The 20,155-nt window shown below is 34.4% G+C and overlaps 1 long non-coding RNA gene and 1 pseudogene across 1 annotated transcript; both read right to left on the bottom strand.

Moving 5' to 3' along the window:
- Positions 1-272: 272 nt before the first annotated feature.
- LOC11425369 (uncharacterized) lies at positions 273-4,832 on the bottom strand. The gene is made up of 3 exons (XR_003011256.2): positions 4,128-4,832; positions 3,891-4,023; positions 273-828 (listed from the first exon to the last, which is right to left on the bottom strand). It is a non-coding gene; the product is annotated as an uncharacterized lncRNA (long non-coding RNA).
- Positions 4,833-10,078: 5,246 nt separating this feature from the next.
- Positions 10,079-12,828, bottom strand: LOC11419725 (proteasome subunit alpha type-1-B-like; annotated as a pseudogene).
- Positions 12,829-20,155: the final 7,327 nt, after the last annotated feature.

Below are 20,155 nucleotides of genomic sequence, written 5' to 3'. Positions count from 1 at the left end.
GTCATTAGTTTATTATCATCAAAATTTAAATGAAAAAAGTTGTATTTGAATTAATCTGATTCTCACGATCTTCCTCTTTTTTATGATGGTAAATAACTTCAAAATAGATAATTTGATCCTTCTACTTTCAGCGCTTTAAAAATAAAAACTCTCTCTAAATATTATACTTCATCTGTTTCAAAATACATGTTGTAATTTTAAAATGTGCACTATTCATATAATTTACTTTGACCATATTTTTTAACTAATATATAAATGTAAATGTTTGCATATAAGATGTTGTTTGATTTGTCTCCATGAATATTTTCAAAATATCAAATTTTTACTATTTTTTATTATATATAATTAAAGATATTAATGGTCAAAGTTGTATATTAGCATGTGTGCAATGGTTAACTGCTACATGTATTTTGGAACGAATATAGTACTATTTTAGACGGAAAGAGGCGTGATGTAGAAACGACACATCAACTAATTAGATGCATGTATGTTGACACTAAGCTAAGAAGTACACATATTGTTGTCTTGGGGAGCGTTTAAGCTTGCTTCTTCTCCAGAGTTTTCTTGGTCATCAATATGTCATGTCCTTAATAGAACCGATCTTATTCTCGAAATTTCATACTTTTCTCGGATCCTTCCTATCTCCTTATCGAGCTTGTGTAGGTAGATGTTGTCTGGTAGTAGTACACTAAGTGGGATGGAGTAAGGTCCCTTCTCACCTCCTACGAGTCGTCCGGCGAAAAGACTTTATGAATGGAGTAAAAGAACTTGTCACGCACATTTAGTTGCGTTACCACATTTTTCAGCTTCTAAAAAGTGATCACGCAACTGAAAAAATATGGTCACACATATTATAACACCTTATTTCCCAACGATAATTATTAGACAACAAGGATAAATTTAATATTTAGGATGTTACAAAACTTCACATGATATCACATATTAGCATAAATTTTCCTTGTAAATAATAATTTCAACAGCAGAAAACAATCCTCTGATCTCATTAATAAAACTTTCTCTTGTCGTTCGACATCGAAATAGAAATAACAATAGCTCTCAATATTTAAACTCAAAGATAAATAAATTCAACGTCAGCCTCAACCTTAGTGTTACAATATCAGAGCTCGTAGCGACTAAATTCTTATTCATCAACCAAATAACAGAACTAAACGGAGGGCATCCCCTCGTCCCCACCTTCTAAAATATCACACAACTACTCCTAGTTAACCTGAGTATGTGTACTTAAAGAACAACCACCATACAGAAAACAACACAACAATATAAAGCGTGAGAAATCCTGCCATGACATAATAATAGGAAAAAACACGCACATTAAATAAATTTCATTGGAATACAATCTCTACTATCGCATCACTCTCAACAATTATTATGTATAATCTCTTCTTTTCACAAATCACGGCAACACATCATTTTCACACATAAACAATTAGCATAAACATCAATAATTACACATCGATCATTCACGACGTCACCAAATTACAAAATATCGTCATGTATATGCGAACATGCAACTATTTCCTAATATCTATATGCATGCCGGTAACGGTCTCTACTCACCAAAATTGTATGTTAGAGTTCTGTTAATGACATACACGTCACCAGAATCCTAATCATGATATGATGCATGAAGAAACTCACCAAATATAACGCCATAAAATTTATATATGTACTCACCAACAACGTCACCAAAATTTATATAGTTACTCACCAATAACGTCTCCAAAATTTATATATTTTCTTATCAATACGCATCATGGGATATCACATCAATTCAATTCATCATCTAAAACAGACTGAATTTCGACTCTTATTCGTACTTAACTAACATTGGAAGTTGATTCTAATTCGAAGTAACCTTACAATTTATATTCCTTATCACTAACTATTTCTTTGGTACCTCGTAACTAAGCTTTGAAATTTGCTGCCATGTGCTTCAAATAACTATTGTATTGTCCTCATATCATATCCACTCATATGTTTATATCTAAGAGTACAAGCCACAAGGTTTGCCTTATTAATTAAGTCACTACAAGGACTACTCGTGCGGTCTATATTATTTCCACACCATGAAATCTAAGGACTACAACCATAACAAAAGGAGTAGATCACATCCCTTCAGCTCCCAATTATGTTTTACGATTTAAACACTAGCTTTAACTCTAGTATGTAAATCACAAGCAACCAGCCCCAATCTACTCACACCTATTTCAAAAATCCACCTAATTATCTTAATCATATCTTAATATCTATAATGTTCAAGTTCAAGGGGTTGCAAGTTTCATTGAAAGTATTATAATATATTTTCAATCACCTATTTTCTCTTTTGTGACATCAATAACTAAATCATGAATGGAGTGGTTAGTACATCGTAATCCTCAAGTTATGTATGGTCCTTAATCAGCCGTAACCTATTGTAATACCAGGTAGGCATACCATGCCATCGTAATGCTCAAGTGTATTTCCTTTCTGTTTGCACAAACCTATCTATTGTCTTACGCCACTATCATCAGTTCATGTTTTAGACTCGCTATTTCCTTAAGGTAATCACTTCTAATTATGCCTAAACACACTTCCTCATTTACGTGTATAGTTTAAGGACTCATACTTTAAATCTACACGCTAACGGATTGCTTAAACTCACTAATGCACTCATAGATATTTTAGAGTCCACTTAAAGGGTGATGCTGAAGTTTTATGGAAAACGAAGCATGACCCACGTGCAGTATTTTAATCATAACTAAACTTCTAAAAATTTAAATGGAGTCCAACCAAAACCAACTGAAAGTTAGAAACCATATATACAACTTTTATGAAGACACCCTAATAATCTAATTCGGGACAAAAAATGGCAGAAAAGATGATTTTCCTAAGCTTAGGGAAAAAGCACGACCTTGTTGATCCCTGCTGAACCCTTTGTGGTATTTTGATCATATATTGAGATCTAGATGCTTAAATCAAGTTCCTCCAAAGGCTAGTGAAACCTAACATCCATATCTACAATGTTCATGAAGACACCTAAACCCAATTCAGAACTTAAACTTGTCAAACTAAGAGAGTAAGAAACGCACGGTGACAGCAAAATTGCAGTTGTGCTGCGATTTCGCTTTGGGGAACCCTTTTCGACTCCGTTTTCGATCATGTACTCTCCAAACTCGACCCTAATATTCACTTCCATGATTACCCTATCATTCAAACACTAATTCTTCGTTAACCTACCAGATTATCCACTCTTTTTAAGTCAAAAAAACTCAATTCAAAGTACTAAACTAGTTTTCCTCAATTATGATATTTCAACTTCATCTTTTAATTCGTTCATCGTAAATCTCTCATCACAATCTCACATAATAACAACAACATCATATTAAGAAGTAAAAACCATGTCATATATTAAGATACCCAAAAGTGCAAAGATTCTCCCCCTCTCTTCTTCTTAGCTAGGGTTTCCTCCTCTCCTCTCTTCTCCTCTTTTCTTTTCTCTGGTTCAGCAAGAGTGTTTATTCTGATTTTCTATATCCCTATTTATACTAACAAAACTAGGTTTATTATTGTTGTTGTTCCCCCCCACGCTTATCACAATTTAATCCCTCCTCCCCACTTATTTTATTACTTCTATTCCTCACCTCTCATCTCTATTATTTATTATTTTACCATCCCTCACTCGTCATTTGAATTTCTATGTAGTCACAATAACTAACACAACTATATTTTTATCAGCTATACTATAAAACATCAAGCAAATTTCATTATCATCGTAATAACAATTAAGACTACTTATTTTCTTTATTAGATTGAATAAATAAAATTCGGATATTACACATACCATATATTTGATTAATTGAAATTTTTCAGAGTAGTATAAAAAGACGTACACATCAAGCATGTCTATCAATCTTTATTCATAGAAGAATGCTGTGTACTCACAAACACCACCTTTACATTCAGCTATATGATCTAACACAAATGGACAATCGTGGTCATAATAACACATAACATTTATAGTGCCTGCATTGTCAAATAACAACAACATAAAAATTTTACACATATCTTATAAAATATTGTTTACAAGATAAATTAGAAAATTAATAATTGTATGAAAAATGACTTACTTCTACCGGTTATAACAAGGGAAATAAAGATGATCAAAGCATAAACAAACATGAGAATTTTAGCCATGTTTTTCCTCCCTTAAATATAATAAACATACATTTTTTTTATCACTTTATAAGTAAAAATTTCATGCTTTGTTAACTTCAGTGAAATAGTTTTTATCACTTAGGAATTCAAGAAGCTATTTATAAAATTGTAATCAATGTTAAATTTTTGTAATGAATATGTTGTGTGTACCCTTAAATTAACTCAATTGATTTCTTAGCCATAGTAAAAGGTATCACTTAAAAATCTTGATGATCATCATTATATATGAGGCTTAATTGCACGTTTCATCCCTTATGTTTATTTTAGTTTTTAGTTGGTCCTTTATGTTTTAAAAGTTTCAAGTTGGTTTAAAACGTTGCTCACGTTGGAATAAGTTGGTCCCTTTCGCAACATGATATTGAGTTTAATAAAACCAAAAAAAAAATTAAAAAAATGTTTTAAACTGATTTTCTAAATAAATTAAGGTTCTATCGCCCATATTGTCAACCCCAAAACTTTAAACGTTAAGTGACGGAAGGGACTAACTTATTCCAATGTGAGTAACGTTTTGGACAAACTTGAAACTTTTAAAACGTAAGGGACCAACTTAAAACTTTTAAAACGTAAGGACCAACTTGAAACTTTTAAAATGTAAGGGACGAACTTGGAAACTAAAATAAACATAAGGAATCAACATGCAATTAAGCATATTTTTTAAACATCATTGTATTTTTATTTTTTTTAAGAAAAACATCATTGTATTTTAGCATCATTATATTTTTAAACTTCAATTGATTGCAATATGCTATTTATAAAAATCTTTAATTAAATAGTTTTCCTCCTTGATGAAATTTTGTTTGTGAAACATCATTATATATTTTTTTATTTATATTTTACCCTTTCATAATAGATAGGAGAAAAATCTCAAAATATAAACAACGGTAATGAATGATGAAAAAATTAGTTCAATAAAAAATGCATAAAGCCTTTTTAGAGAAACTCAAATCATGTTGACGCAATAATAAAAAGGAAGGATATTTCAAATAGGTTGGAACCTTCAACCTTTAATAAAGTGGTAAGTAAAATCGTCTGCACATGGATTATCGTTTTGACGAGAAAATTATATAAACCTAATAAAAGCAGTAAATTGGGGGAGTTTGCAAGTTTGTTTTGACTAAACAAAGCAGTTGGATAGATTGCAAAAAAAAAATGAAATGGGTTTGATTCAGACTTTTAACGGTGATTATGATTCTTCGAATTTTTCTATCTCTTCGTTTGGATTAATTTAAATACAATTACTTGTTATGAAATGAGTTTTCTTATTTAAGTGGTTAGTTTAGTGGGATATAACTTCCCTTGAGATGTCATATTGCTCCTCAATCATCCCAAAGGTTATATGTGCAATACGGTGCACATGGTTGTCAATCCTCTAGAGTTTCGTACACAGTCAAATATTTATTAAGGTAGGGACTTATACTCTAAGAGGTAATTGAAACATCGCAAAGTTGAAATTCCAAATTTTTCGTCTAAATTAAATGAACCACTTTTACTTACGAATCTTATAATTTCACCACATACCCTAATAGTCCTAATTGATTAAACAAATAAGAATAACACTAATTAATTAGAGAATGAAGAATAAAATTCATAAGTAACAATAAGTCAGATCTCAATCTGCAGCTAACCTAAGATCAGTCACACTAACTAGGCATATCACACTCCTTAAGGCATGAAAGCATTATGTTGTGTGATACATCTGAATATTAAATAGATCTCAAATCATAAATAAATAAAAGATATTCATTTATAAATTTCAACATATCAATAGAGATTCATCTTCGAACCCTAAATAAAAGGTGTTTAGTTACGCATGGTAACAAAGTACATAACACAAAAGAAACAAAACATACTTTCAAAACAAAGGTTAAGAAGAGACTCCTCCTTGATGCTCATAGTGCTTGCCTTCCTCTTAAACTGTCAAGTTTTGAATGAATATTTGTGAATGAAAGGAGTTGTGATTATAGGCATATTTACTATTGTGTTTGAGTTGGGAAACTAGGTTTTTTCCCAAACCCACAGAGAAAATATACCTAGAACAGCACGCACGCTGCGTGTAGGGCTGGTGCAAGGCGCGTGGCAGTTGACAGAGATCCAAATGCTCTATGTTCCACATGTCACGTGGCAGGTGGCCTCAACTACTGGTACTAATTTCGTCTTTTTCTTGGTTCCTTCGTGTGTTTTCCTTTTCCGATTTGGTCTTAGGACTTTGGGATAGGATTCTCCCAACTTGTAATGTCTTCAAAGTCTTCATGTACATTGATAATCGTCATCTCATGTCTTCCAAAACTTTCATGAGGTGCCTTGCTTTTCCGAGTTACATGATTTTTCAATAAAAGACTCAAAACACTTATAAAAATGTGTGGTTTATGGAAGAAACAAAATCACATGACTCGATTTGAAAACATTACAAAATGTGTCTGCCATGAACAACTTCTCTACAAATGACTAATAAAATGATTGAAAATTGTGCTTTTAAATAACGTAATATGACATGTCTATCATTTTATAACAAGTAACCACTGTCAGCTCTTTTGGGACACTGAATCTTCAATCCTTTCTTTTAAGTCTGTGATAAATAAAGAGTAAAATTTAAATCTTTGTATTTAGTAGGAGTTACAACAACCTCCTCGATGTCTTTATCATTTGTGTTCCTCAAAAGCTGTTCAAGCAGACAAATGTCTTTTTGAACCACATGGTTAGATAAATGATAAAGCCCTTACCTTTTGTGCTTCCTTCCTTTCCTAAGACACAACTCTACGCCTCAAACTTGCAGCTCTCATCTTATATGGGTGCATCAAAGGAAACTTGCTGCAATTGAAAGCGTGGAGCTAATATTGACTTTGTATCATTGCATTGGATCTAGATGCATTTTCAAGTTTCAGGACTCCACCTCAATCTAATGAACGTAATAATATTATCATCAAGGGGGCTTTTGTTTCTTGGTTGAGAAATTTATACCTAGTATAAAACCCTAAACCCTAAAACCAGGAAGGAAACAACCCATTTCCTTTAGCCTTGCAAGTTTTCCATTTCCTTTAGAGTTGAGCTGGACTAGAGCTGTATTTCCATTTCCTTTAGCCTTGCAAGTTTTCTTGCTTCTTTTTACTTGTTGGGAATTTTTCTTTTTGAAAAGAAGAAAACAAAGGAGGAATATATCATTTGTGTCGGCAAACATCATTTGAGTTTTAATTTTTCATGAGCTAACTCGATTTACTTAAGGATACGGATTACATGGGATTTGCTAATTGAACGTTTCATTTTTCATGACCTAATACAGACTGCTGCTGAAACTCCTAACCATAAACATAATCTTAGTGGCTCTTACAGACCATGCACAAAAAAACTAACAGACATGCATCGAATATTCACAACTCAAACACCCATAGTTTTGTTCTATATTCCCCTTTATAAAGACTCACCTCAAATAGCTAGAACATCCTACCTCAGATCAATTCAAATAAACATCGAAACAATGTACCTAAGGATACCCGATTGTTTATATTAAGAAATATTTGCAGCACATTAGACTCAACATTTTTATCCAGAATTTCAGTAAATAGTATCTGTCATACCCTAAATTTTGACCAAAGATCCCACAGACGCGCGTCGTTTGACTCTGATCTATCTCTGATATTTTTCAGTGAAAATTTGGCAGAGAGGTATTTTAAAATACCTCTTTTTTTTTGTTGTTGTTCCGATTGCGAGCCGTTCTCTCCCATTATTTTCTTTTTTTATTTCATTATCTAATTTCCATTTTTTTAATTTTAATTTTAAAGTCAGTTATTTCTTTTTAATATTTAATAATGTTTATGTTTCGATTTTTGTCCAATATTGTCAGTAAGTCCGAAAATTTCCGGCAAGGGTCCAATTTTATTTTATTTTCTTCTTCGTATGACTCATTTTTAGGCAAATTCATAGGGTCAAATGCTTGTTGCCAAATCCAGTAACACGGTAGTTATTTCCTTATTATCTTCAACCTTAATGGTATAAAATGAAGGCTGCAAAAAGAGAAAGAGACAGACAATTTTCCACAGCCGCAAACAGAAAAAAAACCTAGCCGCAAATCGTAAACAAAAAAAACAGAAATTTGCATCAAAGACAGTCACAACTCTAAAACCCACAAAAATTCCTCACAACCGATCCAGACACACAACAACACCACAGCAAAAGAATCCACCTTCAGCCACGCATCATCGAAGCACAAAGGCCGATCCAGACGGAACAACAACAATCGACGCCGTTTTCCACAGAACCGGGCCGTTTCCAACATCCATTCAAAAAACCGAATCTGAACCGAACCAAAAGGGACAACAGAGAATCGGATTCATTCAAGGGTAAAAGGTAGTAATTTCTGTTTTTTTTGTGTAGATGTAGATCTGTTTGTGCTGGGTGTTTTGGTGAATATTTTTATCTGTTGTTTTGTTGGTTCTTGTTTTGCGATTCCAAAATTGTAGATCTAGAAGTTTTGGTTGTTTGTTTGTAAAAACTAAGTGGATATTTGAAAAGAGGAGAAAAAAGGATTTTTAAAAAGATAGTTTGTTTTTGAATCGGCGGAGTTTCACACTCTGGCGCGGTGGTGCCACCACCGGCCACCGCGCCGGAAAATTCATGCTCGCCGGAAAACTCATGAAAAAGAAGAAGAAAAGAGTTTTCACGTGAGAACAAAGAGAAGAGAGAGAAATTTTTATGGAAATGAAGCAAAAAGGGTCTTACACCCTATATATACCAATTCGAACCGGGCGGGTCTAACCGACCCGCCCACGACCCGTTTTTTGTTTAAGCCCAATTGTTTTTTTTATTCACTACAGTTTCGCTAATTACACCTCTGTTTTACTTTCTGCACCTCCTTGCTAAAAAAAATTACAAAAATATTGTGTTTGTTTTAATTTTTATTTACTGTTTTTATTTTATAATTGCCAGTTTATTTAGAATCATCTCATGCATATTTTAATTTCTTGTCATTTTATTGTCATTAATTTTCTAGTGTGTATAATTAGGAAATTGATGTAATTTATTTTGCGCATTTTTTTTTATTTCTCGTTATTATATTTCTCTTGAGACCATAGAATGTATCTAGGAATTGATGTAATAATGTAGGTAACACAAGCACCGACACTTGCACCAACACTTCACGTTTACCTCTTGTGACGTTGCGCCGTTATGTTAGTTTTTACCGTTAGTTTAGAAAAATCATTTTTCCAAAAAAAATCAAATATGCAAAACTTCAAAAATATTTTCTTAATAAACCTTGGTTTGTAACCCAAGGGTTTTTCCTTTTATTTTCTTAATCAAATGCTTAATTGAATTAATATTCATAATTGATTTTCTTGTAATTAAAATTTGACTAACCTCACCTTATTTTATCTCATGCCTTGAGGCCTCTTATTCCTTCTTAAAACCATTTTCTAAAATCTAAAATCAACCACTACATTGATTTTGATCCCTTTTCTTAAAGGGTATGTAGGCATAGGATTTTTATCCTTCCAAATCAAATAAAAATAACCAAAAACATACTTATTCTCCCTCCATTCTTTCACTTAGATTTTTAGGTAATAATTTTCAAATAAGCAATGAATTTAGCACAAGATAATTTAGGTAAGAGGTTCCTACGGAATACCGTAGATGCTTAGGGTGCTAGCACCTTCCCTTCGCATAACCAACCCCCGAATCCAAAGTTTCGATAAGGGTTTTTACTCATTTTTTCCCTTCCCACGAATAAAAATCGAGAGTTCAAAGATTGACGATTCAAATCAATTAATGGTTTGATATCCGAAAATCACGAGCACAGGATCATAGAGAAAATTGTAAATAGTAGGTTCAGGTCTATCAACTAAAACGTTCACAATGATCAGCCATGGATGAATTTCAGAAACAAACAAGATTAAGCAAAGAAAATACATCATAGAGATATCTTCTCCCATGACACACTCAACATTAAACCTATTCATCTTCAAATAACAGTTTTTAACACCTCAATTACTGGATCTTAAATTATCAAATGTCCATTGGAGAACCACCTTGGTCTTGGTTTCCGGCACCACCTTGATCTGGACCAGAAGCCTGATCCGTGGCAGCATCTTGCTCAGCTGCAGCCTCAGGTTCAGAAGGTGCAGCCTTCCTCCCTCACAATCTCATCAATCAATTTTTGAACAGCTTTCTGACCCAAAATGTTGAATGGCTCACCAACTCCAACGACAGCAATGGTGCATACGAAGCTCCTGAGCTTTTCACCTAGCAAGGACTCCCTAATTGCAATGAGTGCATTCTTGATCAGATCTTTTCGGGAGGAGGCTGCGAAGTTGTTAACTTTGCGTTCCAAATATGTCTTTGCAGGTAGTGAGCGTGAACCGATTGCAAATGCCTGATGTTCAAAATAGTTTCCGCTTGGGCAGTTGTAATAGAGGTGAGCTAATGGTTTATCTAATCCATCTAATCCAGCTACTAGAAGACCAGCGTCATAAGGACGCTTCCATGATCGCTGAGTGCAAACCTGCCACTCAAAATTACATCATAAATAATGGTGAGCAAGAGAGATTTCAGTTCTAATAAATTTTGCAGATAATCCTTATTCTTTTCCATGTAATATGCAAGATAAGATAGAAACACAAACTTTTCCCCCCATAACCCTATCCAACTTTCTATTAATAAAACACAATTTTAAACATATATCATAAAATTAATGCAAACCATTTGATTAACTAACCAAATGTTTTAGTTTATTGAATGAATTAAATAGATCAGGTTCACATATAGTAACTAACTATATATAGAAACAGCAAAAATAGGGGAAGGGTCCTTCCAAAAGTGTTGTTAACATTTTATGTTGCAACTCTATCTATCAACTGAAATATCATTAAACCCAATAAGAGTAAAGTCAAATCATATTTCTTGTTTATTTGATTACTTCAAATCACAAGATTAACTGAACCCTATTCAGCCAGTTATTTTACAAGCTATTTGATTGCTTCAAATCACAAAGTTACTTCAGGGTGCATAAATTAGTTCCGTTGGAGCTTCAACAAAATCGTAGTATCACCATGATTTTGTCACACTTATTGCCATTTCCAACGAGCAACAAGTCATTTTCAGAAAACAAGAGTCAGCAAACATATCAAACACACCACAATCACGAACAAAGACACTCAACTAATTAAAAACCTCAAATTCTCAAGACATTCAAAAAATAACAACAAAATCCAACAGGAAGAATCATATCCCAAACACCATAGAAGTATCATAGTATTTTGCATACCCAGATTGGACAACTCCTGTACCTCCCCCACAAAAACCACCAAGTAGAGAAAGGAAACTAATGACATGTTTTACTTTTGGTGTTTCTTATTTCTATTTTCACTATAAAATAAACATTAGAAAAGACATCTTAAAAATTCAAAAAAATTTCTAAACATTATTTTTAATATTTCCTAAATACATTCTCACCCGTCAGCTTCCATCTTCTCCCCCACGATTTAAAATAAAAAACACATAATCAAATGTCACTCCAACCAATAATTTTTTTAAAATATTGTTTGAAAGCAACAACAATCAAGCCATTTCCCTGCTAAGCAGGGATCAAATTACGCCATAATATTCTATCATTCACCATATTTCGGTCCAACTCATTAAATACCAAATCATTTCTAATAGTTTCGAAATGTTAGTATGTTAATTGTTATGTTAGTTTCGGAATTTGTCAAATTCAAACCCCGGACCTTTAACTCAGTTAGAATCCTAAACTAAATCATCTCAAATATTGCTGACACTATTAACATAATGCATAACAAATCAAATCATGGATGTGTTCAAATACAATCCATTAAAATTACTTGATTTAACCTAATTGAATTGCTGAGTTAAACCCTAAAAAACCCTAGCTACAATTTCAAAACCCTAATCTAATAATTCAAACAGACAGAGGTAAAAATGGAAAACGGAGAGTAACCTAACCTGAGCCTTATTGGTGAGCTGAACAACGAGACGATCAACGGGAAGCACAGATTTATAAGTGTAATTATAGTTAATGCATTCATATCTCATGTACCACGAAAGAACACAGCCATGACCAGCGATGGCGACCCCGATGTGATTATCAACCTTTAAGATCTTCATCTGATGAGAATATAATTCGGAATTGGCTTTGTTAACACACGCGAGAACCACGTGAGTTTTGGATCGGAGACTTATTGCTGCTGAACCTTGCTTAAAAGCTTCGTATTTCGCCTTAAGTGCTTCGATGGGGTATTTCACCGGTGACCATGTATTTAAGTTGGTATGGCATAGATTTCTAAACATCTCCGCGTTCTCCTCCTCAAGAGAAGATAATTGGTATTTGGCTTTGTTAACACGCGCGGGAACCACGCGAGTTTTGGATCGGAGACTCATTGCTGCTGAACGTTGCTTGACTGCTTCGATTTCCGCCTTAAGTGCTTCAATGGGGTATTTCACCGGTGACCATGTTTTTAAGTTGGTATGGCATAGATTTCTAAACATCTCCGCGTTCTCCTCCTCAAGAGAAGATAATTCCGCATTTCTAAACATCTCCGATTTTGATTTTGTGATCGGCGAGACTACTCAAGCTCTCCTTTTGTCTACTCTTTTCTTTATGGTCTCTTATATAAATATACAAGGTGTATGGATTTTTTTTAGGTGTTCCTCCTAAATACGTCGGCCTTTGTTATGTTCTTTATGTCTTGCCGATATATATGTTCATCTTTTGCCTTGATTATAAATAAAAAATTTGTCGTTCAAAATAATAAGTTGTGAGTAATTTCAATCAAGCTCTAAAATTCATAATAATTTATTATATTTAAAACGTAATTTCATATTGAAAATCAATTCATCTTTTCTTTTGGTATGCAAAGTTTTAAAAAAATTAATATTCAGCTAGTTTTAGTTGTGCTAAACTTTTTTTTGAAATTGTTACGTCGAGCACTGGATTTGAATTCTTACTCCTTACAACCGTGGAAATCATCATTTTAGTTCAATAATGATTTCAGAGTGTTGATTTGGTTCAATGACAGTCATAAATGTCCTTATTATAGTATGTTTTGTATAAAATTATGCCAAAATTATTTTGCTGTGGAAATAGTTTATGTGAGTTGTACTCCAAAATCATTAGATGTATTTAATGGTTTCCAGCAGGTGAAAAAAACTAAGGACTTAGAGCCATTGACATCATTCAGTTTTGGACCGACACAATTGGAGGAGGAGGAAAGAAATCGTTTCGGTGAGTTGTACTCCAAAACCATTTTGTTGTGGAAATGGTTTCCGTGTGTTACTCCAAAACCATTTTGCTGTGGGAATGGTTTCCAAAAATTTTTGTTGTAGGAATGGTTTCAGCAATTCATTTTTTGAGCTTTCACTACAAATCCATCAAACACTTTTCCAGCAAACAATCATCAGAATCATAACACACTACAAATTTCGAATTCTTCTCTTCTCTTCTGTCAATTTCAAATTTTTCTCTTCCGTGTCCTTTTTTTCGAATCTTTGAAGCTAGATCTAGGCATATGTGTTTGCTTTTCGAAAATTTTAAAGGTGGATTTGAGTTTAAAAAGAAAATGGATGTCGGATTCTTGAAAGAAAAAAAATTGAAAACGGAGGTTTTTGCTATCTCCGGTGCGGCGCCGCCGCCCTGTTGGGCCGGCAGCCACCGCCCCGGCGCTTGAAGAGGAGGTCGGAGAAGAAACTCTTTTGCAGAACATCTCTCTCTAAGTTTCAGACTTAGAGAGAGAAAGAGTGTTGGTTTATGACTTTTTTTTGTTTGAAGTTGTTTTTATACTGCCTTTTCTTATGTAAATCCAATGATTGTGAAGTGTTTATGCACGGCGCATAAGGAAATGGCTTATGCACCATAACTTTTCCTGTTGGGGAGTGTGGGTTGGAAGACATGTTGATACAACGAGCCTTTTCAAGTCATTCTTATTATTGTTGTTGTTGTTAGCCTACTTTGAGAAAACACGGATTTATAGAACATTTTATTTTTTGATGGTTTTCACAACACCGATTTATTTATTTTTTTGTTTACAAGGCAAAAGGGAAACAAGAAAAAGAAACAAAAACAGAAAGCAGAAAAAGGCAACTAGTGCCTAACAAAAAGAGATCCTAATTCATCAATCCTAAGCAGCGATAGCAGGCCCTCCAGAGGGGTAGAGTGGATAGATAGAGCAACATTATTCGAAGCTCCAAGCTTGGCCATGAAGTCCGCACACTGATTACCTTCTCTTAGCGAATGCTAAAGAGAGAAGTTTCTAGAGTTCAGGAAGTCTTTAATGTTCTGAATAAGAACAACATAAACATGGTACTAAGGAAGATCATCCTTGATGAGGTTGACCGTGAGCAAAGAGTCAGAATAGCAAGCCAAGTCGCCGCAATTTAAGCTGATTGTCAAAATTAGACCTTGATGGAGTGTCGTAAGCTCTACGAACAGGATATCTTGAGAGTTGTTGATGAAGCCTGGAAAACCCGATATATAGTTGCATGTATTGTTTCTGAGAATTCCTCCAAATCCTGTGCGGATAGGATCACCATTACAGCTCCCATCCACATTCAAAATTGTACACATGTGGTTGTTATTGTTCCATCGAATGAATCTAGCTGGGGCAGGAGTGCTGGCAGTGTTGCGAAGACTGGTGCTGATTGATTCAGCCAAATCGAAAATATTGCAACAGAGGCGAGTAACAGACATGGTTTCATTACTTAGGCACATCAGGCTACGGTGTTTCCAAAGCCACCACAAAGCCGCAAAGAAAACAGTAGAACGAGCACATTTAGCACCCTCTTGAAACCAGTCAGAAACCGAATTGAAGAAGAAAGGTTGTGAAGAAAAGCCGATTCTTTGCCATATATTAATTGAAAATCTACAATCCTGCACGCAATGAATGAAAGATTCATCTTGGTCACCACATCTTGAACAAATTGCCGAGTTTACCATGTTCCTGTGATTGAGCAATGCTAAACTAGGGGCAGCATTATGACAAGCGAGCCAAATCAAATAAAATGATTTGGTTTTCAGAGACTTTTAATCTCCAAATCCAATTCCAAGAGACACTAGCTTGATTGTCAGCTTCATGAAGGGAGAGCAACCAATTATAACCACTTTTGTATTATAAACTCCGTTTTTATTTAGCGGCCAGATGAAGGCATCCGATATTGAAGGATTGAAGCTTAGATGAGTGTTGTTGATGATGTCTGATAAGGCTGAGGGGAGAATGGTGTAGAGAACTTGAGTGTGGAGGCCATCATTGGTGATAACATCTTTTATAGTGAGCTGAAGATCACGTATGTCAACATAGGGGACTTGAGTAACAAGAATGACAAGGTGGCTCCAGTTACTATGCCAGAAGGATGAGTTACCCGATCGAACAGGCTCTCCAAGAATAACCATTCTTAAGGACCTTTTTTGCACGAATTATAAAAGACCAAGACGGAGAGCAATTGCGATGAGCTGTTGCGTTGAAAAGAAAATTAGGACCACTCAAATATATGCTTGAAAGAATATTTACCCAAAGTTTATCTGTTTTCTGCACCTTATTCCAAACAAACTTTCCTAAGAGGCAAGTGTTTGCTTCCCTAGCTGCTCTAATGCCTAGGCCCTCCTATTTGTCTCGGACTAGCGACCTTCTTCCGATTCACTAAATGAACTCCTCTGTTGTTATTACCTGTTGTAAGCCTTTCATGGTATCTACCATTTGAAACTAATGGAAAATCATACAAATGGTGTTTCTAAGACAAATTGTATGGAAATAACTCCCTAAGATATGATATTCAAATGTTTCCATAAATCCTTATCCCCATCATCAAGTGTCATTTCAATATTTTTTAAATCACCAATGATTTTGGTGAAATTTGTCAATTTCTCCACATTTGATTTTTACTCTACTATCGTAAATGAACAAATTTTTCCGCATCTTCGTAAGTGTCTTCTCCCTTGAGACCTCCCTCGACTCATTAACAACAAGACACAAGATAATGACAATCATTTCGTGGTCTATTATCTTAATCTTCTCTGATTAAATTAGAGATTTTGGCATCAAAGCCTTGCCCCTCAATGCATCTACACACTTTAGTTCAATCAAGACTGCTTCCACCTTCATTTTCAAGAAGTCTAAATTGTTATCTCCGGAAAATTTATCAATATATCATTTAGTATATATCCATGGTGTTCACTTGAAATATTTGATCCATTCTTAGAGACAGTGCCATTTGTTGTGAATTCAACAAGAAAATTGAAACAAATTACTATATATAAGTTTGTTCAGATACAATGTCTTCTTACTCATTGATGTTTTGATGATGTAAACTTATATTATTTTTGGACGAGTGATGGTAAGCTAAATGAGATGTCCCACCAACTTACGATATTGAGAAGAATCTATATAGAAACGACTTGAATCCGATGCCAATTTCTGATTAGGTTCAAGTGGAAATGGTGAAGGTTTGCAAGACAACATCCACATTCAGTTAGAATGTCTAGTGCATATTTTTGCTGGCATACAAACGGTCTTGAGATTCCACGTGCTATTTCAAGTCCAAGAAAATATGAGTTCTCGAATGTTTCATGTGAAACCATTCACTTAGATATTGTTTAAAATGAGTGCACACGGAAGCATCATCTCCGGACACTACTAGATCATCTACGTAAATGAGAACTGCTGTGAAAATTGATCTATTAGAACACCTGAATAAACTGTGAACAACTTGACTTTCAGAATAACCATATTTTATGAGGGTTTGAGATAATTGAGTACCAATTGTGTGAAGCTTGTTACAACCCGTATAATGAGTTCTTAAGGCATAAAAGCATGCCATCTTGAGGAGCATTACAACCTTGAGGTAACTGCATATAAACTTCTTTGTAAAGCTCTCCATGCAGAAAGTATTGCTCATATCCATTTGGTGTAACTCCCACCCTTTGGCTACTGCAACAATGAATAAACATCTTGTGGTCATCTTTTCCACTGGCGCCAACGTCTCATTGAAGCCCTCTCCCTACTTGAGTGTAACCTTTTGCCACAAAACGTGCCTTATACTTATCGCCCAACGACATCCTACTTATTTCTTGCCTTCAGGTACATGTGTCACCTGCTGTTTCATTTTCTTCCAGCTCTTTTTGACATTCTGATTTATTTTCGGCTTGTGGGTAGGACCTTGGTTCCTCCTCATTCTCAATGTCTGCAAGATATGCTTGACGTTTCTACAAAAACTTATCATAATTAATTCGCATAATTTGATATGGGACAAACGGCCTTACCTGAAGAGTGAAGAGGTTGATGGACTTGGTGACGCGCATGGTTGGATTTTTGTTGCTGCATGACAATAATAGTAGACAGGTGGCTGTCTCGTACGTGTTCCCAAGTCATCCAATTTGGTTGGCTCATTCTCCCATTCAATTTGAACCACTGATTTAGTGGCAGAAATTTGATCAAACTCACCTTGCTCTTCATTTTGTTGACTAGCTGAATAATCTTCTTGTTGTTCTTCTTCATGATTCAAACACGCCCGTTTTGTTGAGGTGTTCCAACACAAGATGTCTCATGAAGAATTCCTTCTTGTTGAAGAATTCATTGCGCGCAATGCACAATTCGTAAATTTGGTCCTATTATCGCTTCACATTCTTTTACCCTTGTGATATATTGTGTTTCACCATGTTTAAGAAATTTGCATGTTCCCCACCGTTTCAGCTTTATCTTTCATAAAAAAATACCCATGTTGCTCATGTATAATCATCAACAAAAATGAGATAATAATGTTAACCATTGTGTGATCCAACATGATATCTCCCCCACAAATAACAGTGTAAGAACAAAAGAATTACCAGCTTTATTATAACTAATATTGAAAGGAAGTTTACATTGTTTTGATCTATGACAAACATCACAACAATGAACTTTATTAAAATTAAAACTACTCTTCACTTGCTGAGAGAGACGTTGCAATACTTGGGCTGATGGGTGCCTCATATGCAGGTGTCAAAGAACAGTCGTGTCTTCTTGACCAACTGGATAAACTGATCCTTCGTGTCTTCTTGACGTCTCATAAATGCACGTCAATTTATGAATAGAAATCAAACTGCAGCTAAACAAAACATTGTGCAAAGCAATTTGTCTCGTGAGGTTAATGAACCCCCTTTCCTCCATGTAATGCACGTCTCTGCATTCCTTCCCACATGTTAATTGATTTTCACGGACACAACGTCTCTGCATTCCTTCCCACATGTGTATTCTACTTTTGAAATAATGATTTGAGAAGCAGTATTGTCACACTATAATGATTGTTTTGTAGATTTTTTAAAATATACCTGGATTGTAATTTCATTCTACTTTTCGATACCCATGCAAAATCAAAACTGTGAAAACAATTATTTGGCATTCCTTCCCAGATGGAACATAATCATTTTTTATTGTTGGATCATGTTGTGAATGTATTCAAGAAGGGAGGTTGGTTTCTTTACGTCATTTCCTAAATGGAACTTATAATTATAGGTACACATATTAGTCATAAAATAGAGATTAAAGAAAGTAAGCAGTGAAGTGGTCCTCACTTAGAAATATTAGTCATAAATTGTACTTAATTTGTATAGAGATTATTCTGCAGAAAAAAAAAAACATATTGGTGCTTCATCTGATTCCCCTTCATATGCAAATGAACCTAAAACTGCATTTCATACTTTGTGTGACTGCAATGCTGCAAAACAGATATGAAATAATATTCTAATACAGCCACCTAACAGACTTTTCAATGATTATTTGATCACTTAGATTGAGAAGAACATTTCAGGGAAGCAAAATACTCAACAAGGGAAATTGTTTTATTTGTTGTGACTTTACATACCATTTCGAGAGCAAGAAACAAGCTTATTTTTTAGAATCATAAAACAGATGCTGCTGCAATCTGTCAACAAATTATGCACAAATCACATGCCTTAGATTCCTAGGAACTATTTGTCTGGGAGAACGTGGGTAGATTGTATTCCTGGGCATATTTGTGTGGTCCATCATCACCAGCCTTAGATTCCTAGGAACTATTTTTCTAACCCTCAATCAAACACCCCCTTGGTGATGATGGATTAGAGGTGGCAATTGAATCCATCAAATCCATAGTCATCCGTCAAACATTTTATTTTTAATGGATTGGATTCAATCCGTCCATTTAAAAATATGGATGGATCCAATCCATCCAACTTATTTTAAAGATCCAATGGATCATTTTTTTATTATTTATTTTTTATCCAATTAAAATATAAAAATTAAGACTCTGCATCTCCTTGACCAGCTCTTTGGCCTTTATTGGACTAACATTGCCAAAGGAGCATTTTTCTTTTCAACTGCGAATGTCCTGTGATAAATTTCTCTAAACAACATTTATTGGAGTCTTGTGATACTGAATTCATGATCAGACTCACCAAGAAATACATAATGAAGGACTAACTGATGACTAAAGTGTAGAGAAACCTTGGAAATTAGTATTCAGATTATAGTTATTGAATTTATTGGACTAACATTGCCACCCCTATGATGGATCACCAGCAGAGAATGCGATGAGAACATTCTTTGGGGATGAGCAGTCTCTAAAGCGTTTTGTCATTATATCTTTGTTTATATAAAAGAAAATTGTTTTTTTTACATAGAATACTTCCTATTGGCACAAGTAATTTATTAAAAAGCCTTCAGCGGTAGTTAACTACCGTTGATAAAACCGCCGGCAGTTAACTACCGTTGAATACTTGTTAATCAAATGACTACAGGTGCTTTCATCACAGGTCACACAGCCATACAAACAAAATTTTCAGAAACAATCAATTCAATTCCTGTGTTTCTTCCTCTAATCTCCTCGTGAAACAAAAAGGCCTACACATGAAATCAATTGTTTAACCATCTTCTTCACCATCAACAACTTTAATCTTATTTTTGTTTTATGAGATTAACATGATTATTTTTAT

The sequence above is a fragment of the Medicago truncatula genome, chromosome 4 (assembly GCF_003473485.1).
Source record: "Medicago truncatula cultivar Jemalong A17 chromosome 4, MtrunA17r5.0-ANR, whole genome shotgun sequence".
In the NCBI taxonomy this organism is placed as follows: domain Eukaryota; kingdom Viridiplantae; phylum Streptophyta; class Magnoliopsida; order Fabales; family Fabaceae; genus Medicago; species Medicago truncatula.
The sequence above is the reverse complement of the archived record's forward strand: the minus strand, read 5'-3'. Positions and strand labels throughout refer to the sequence as shown.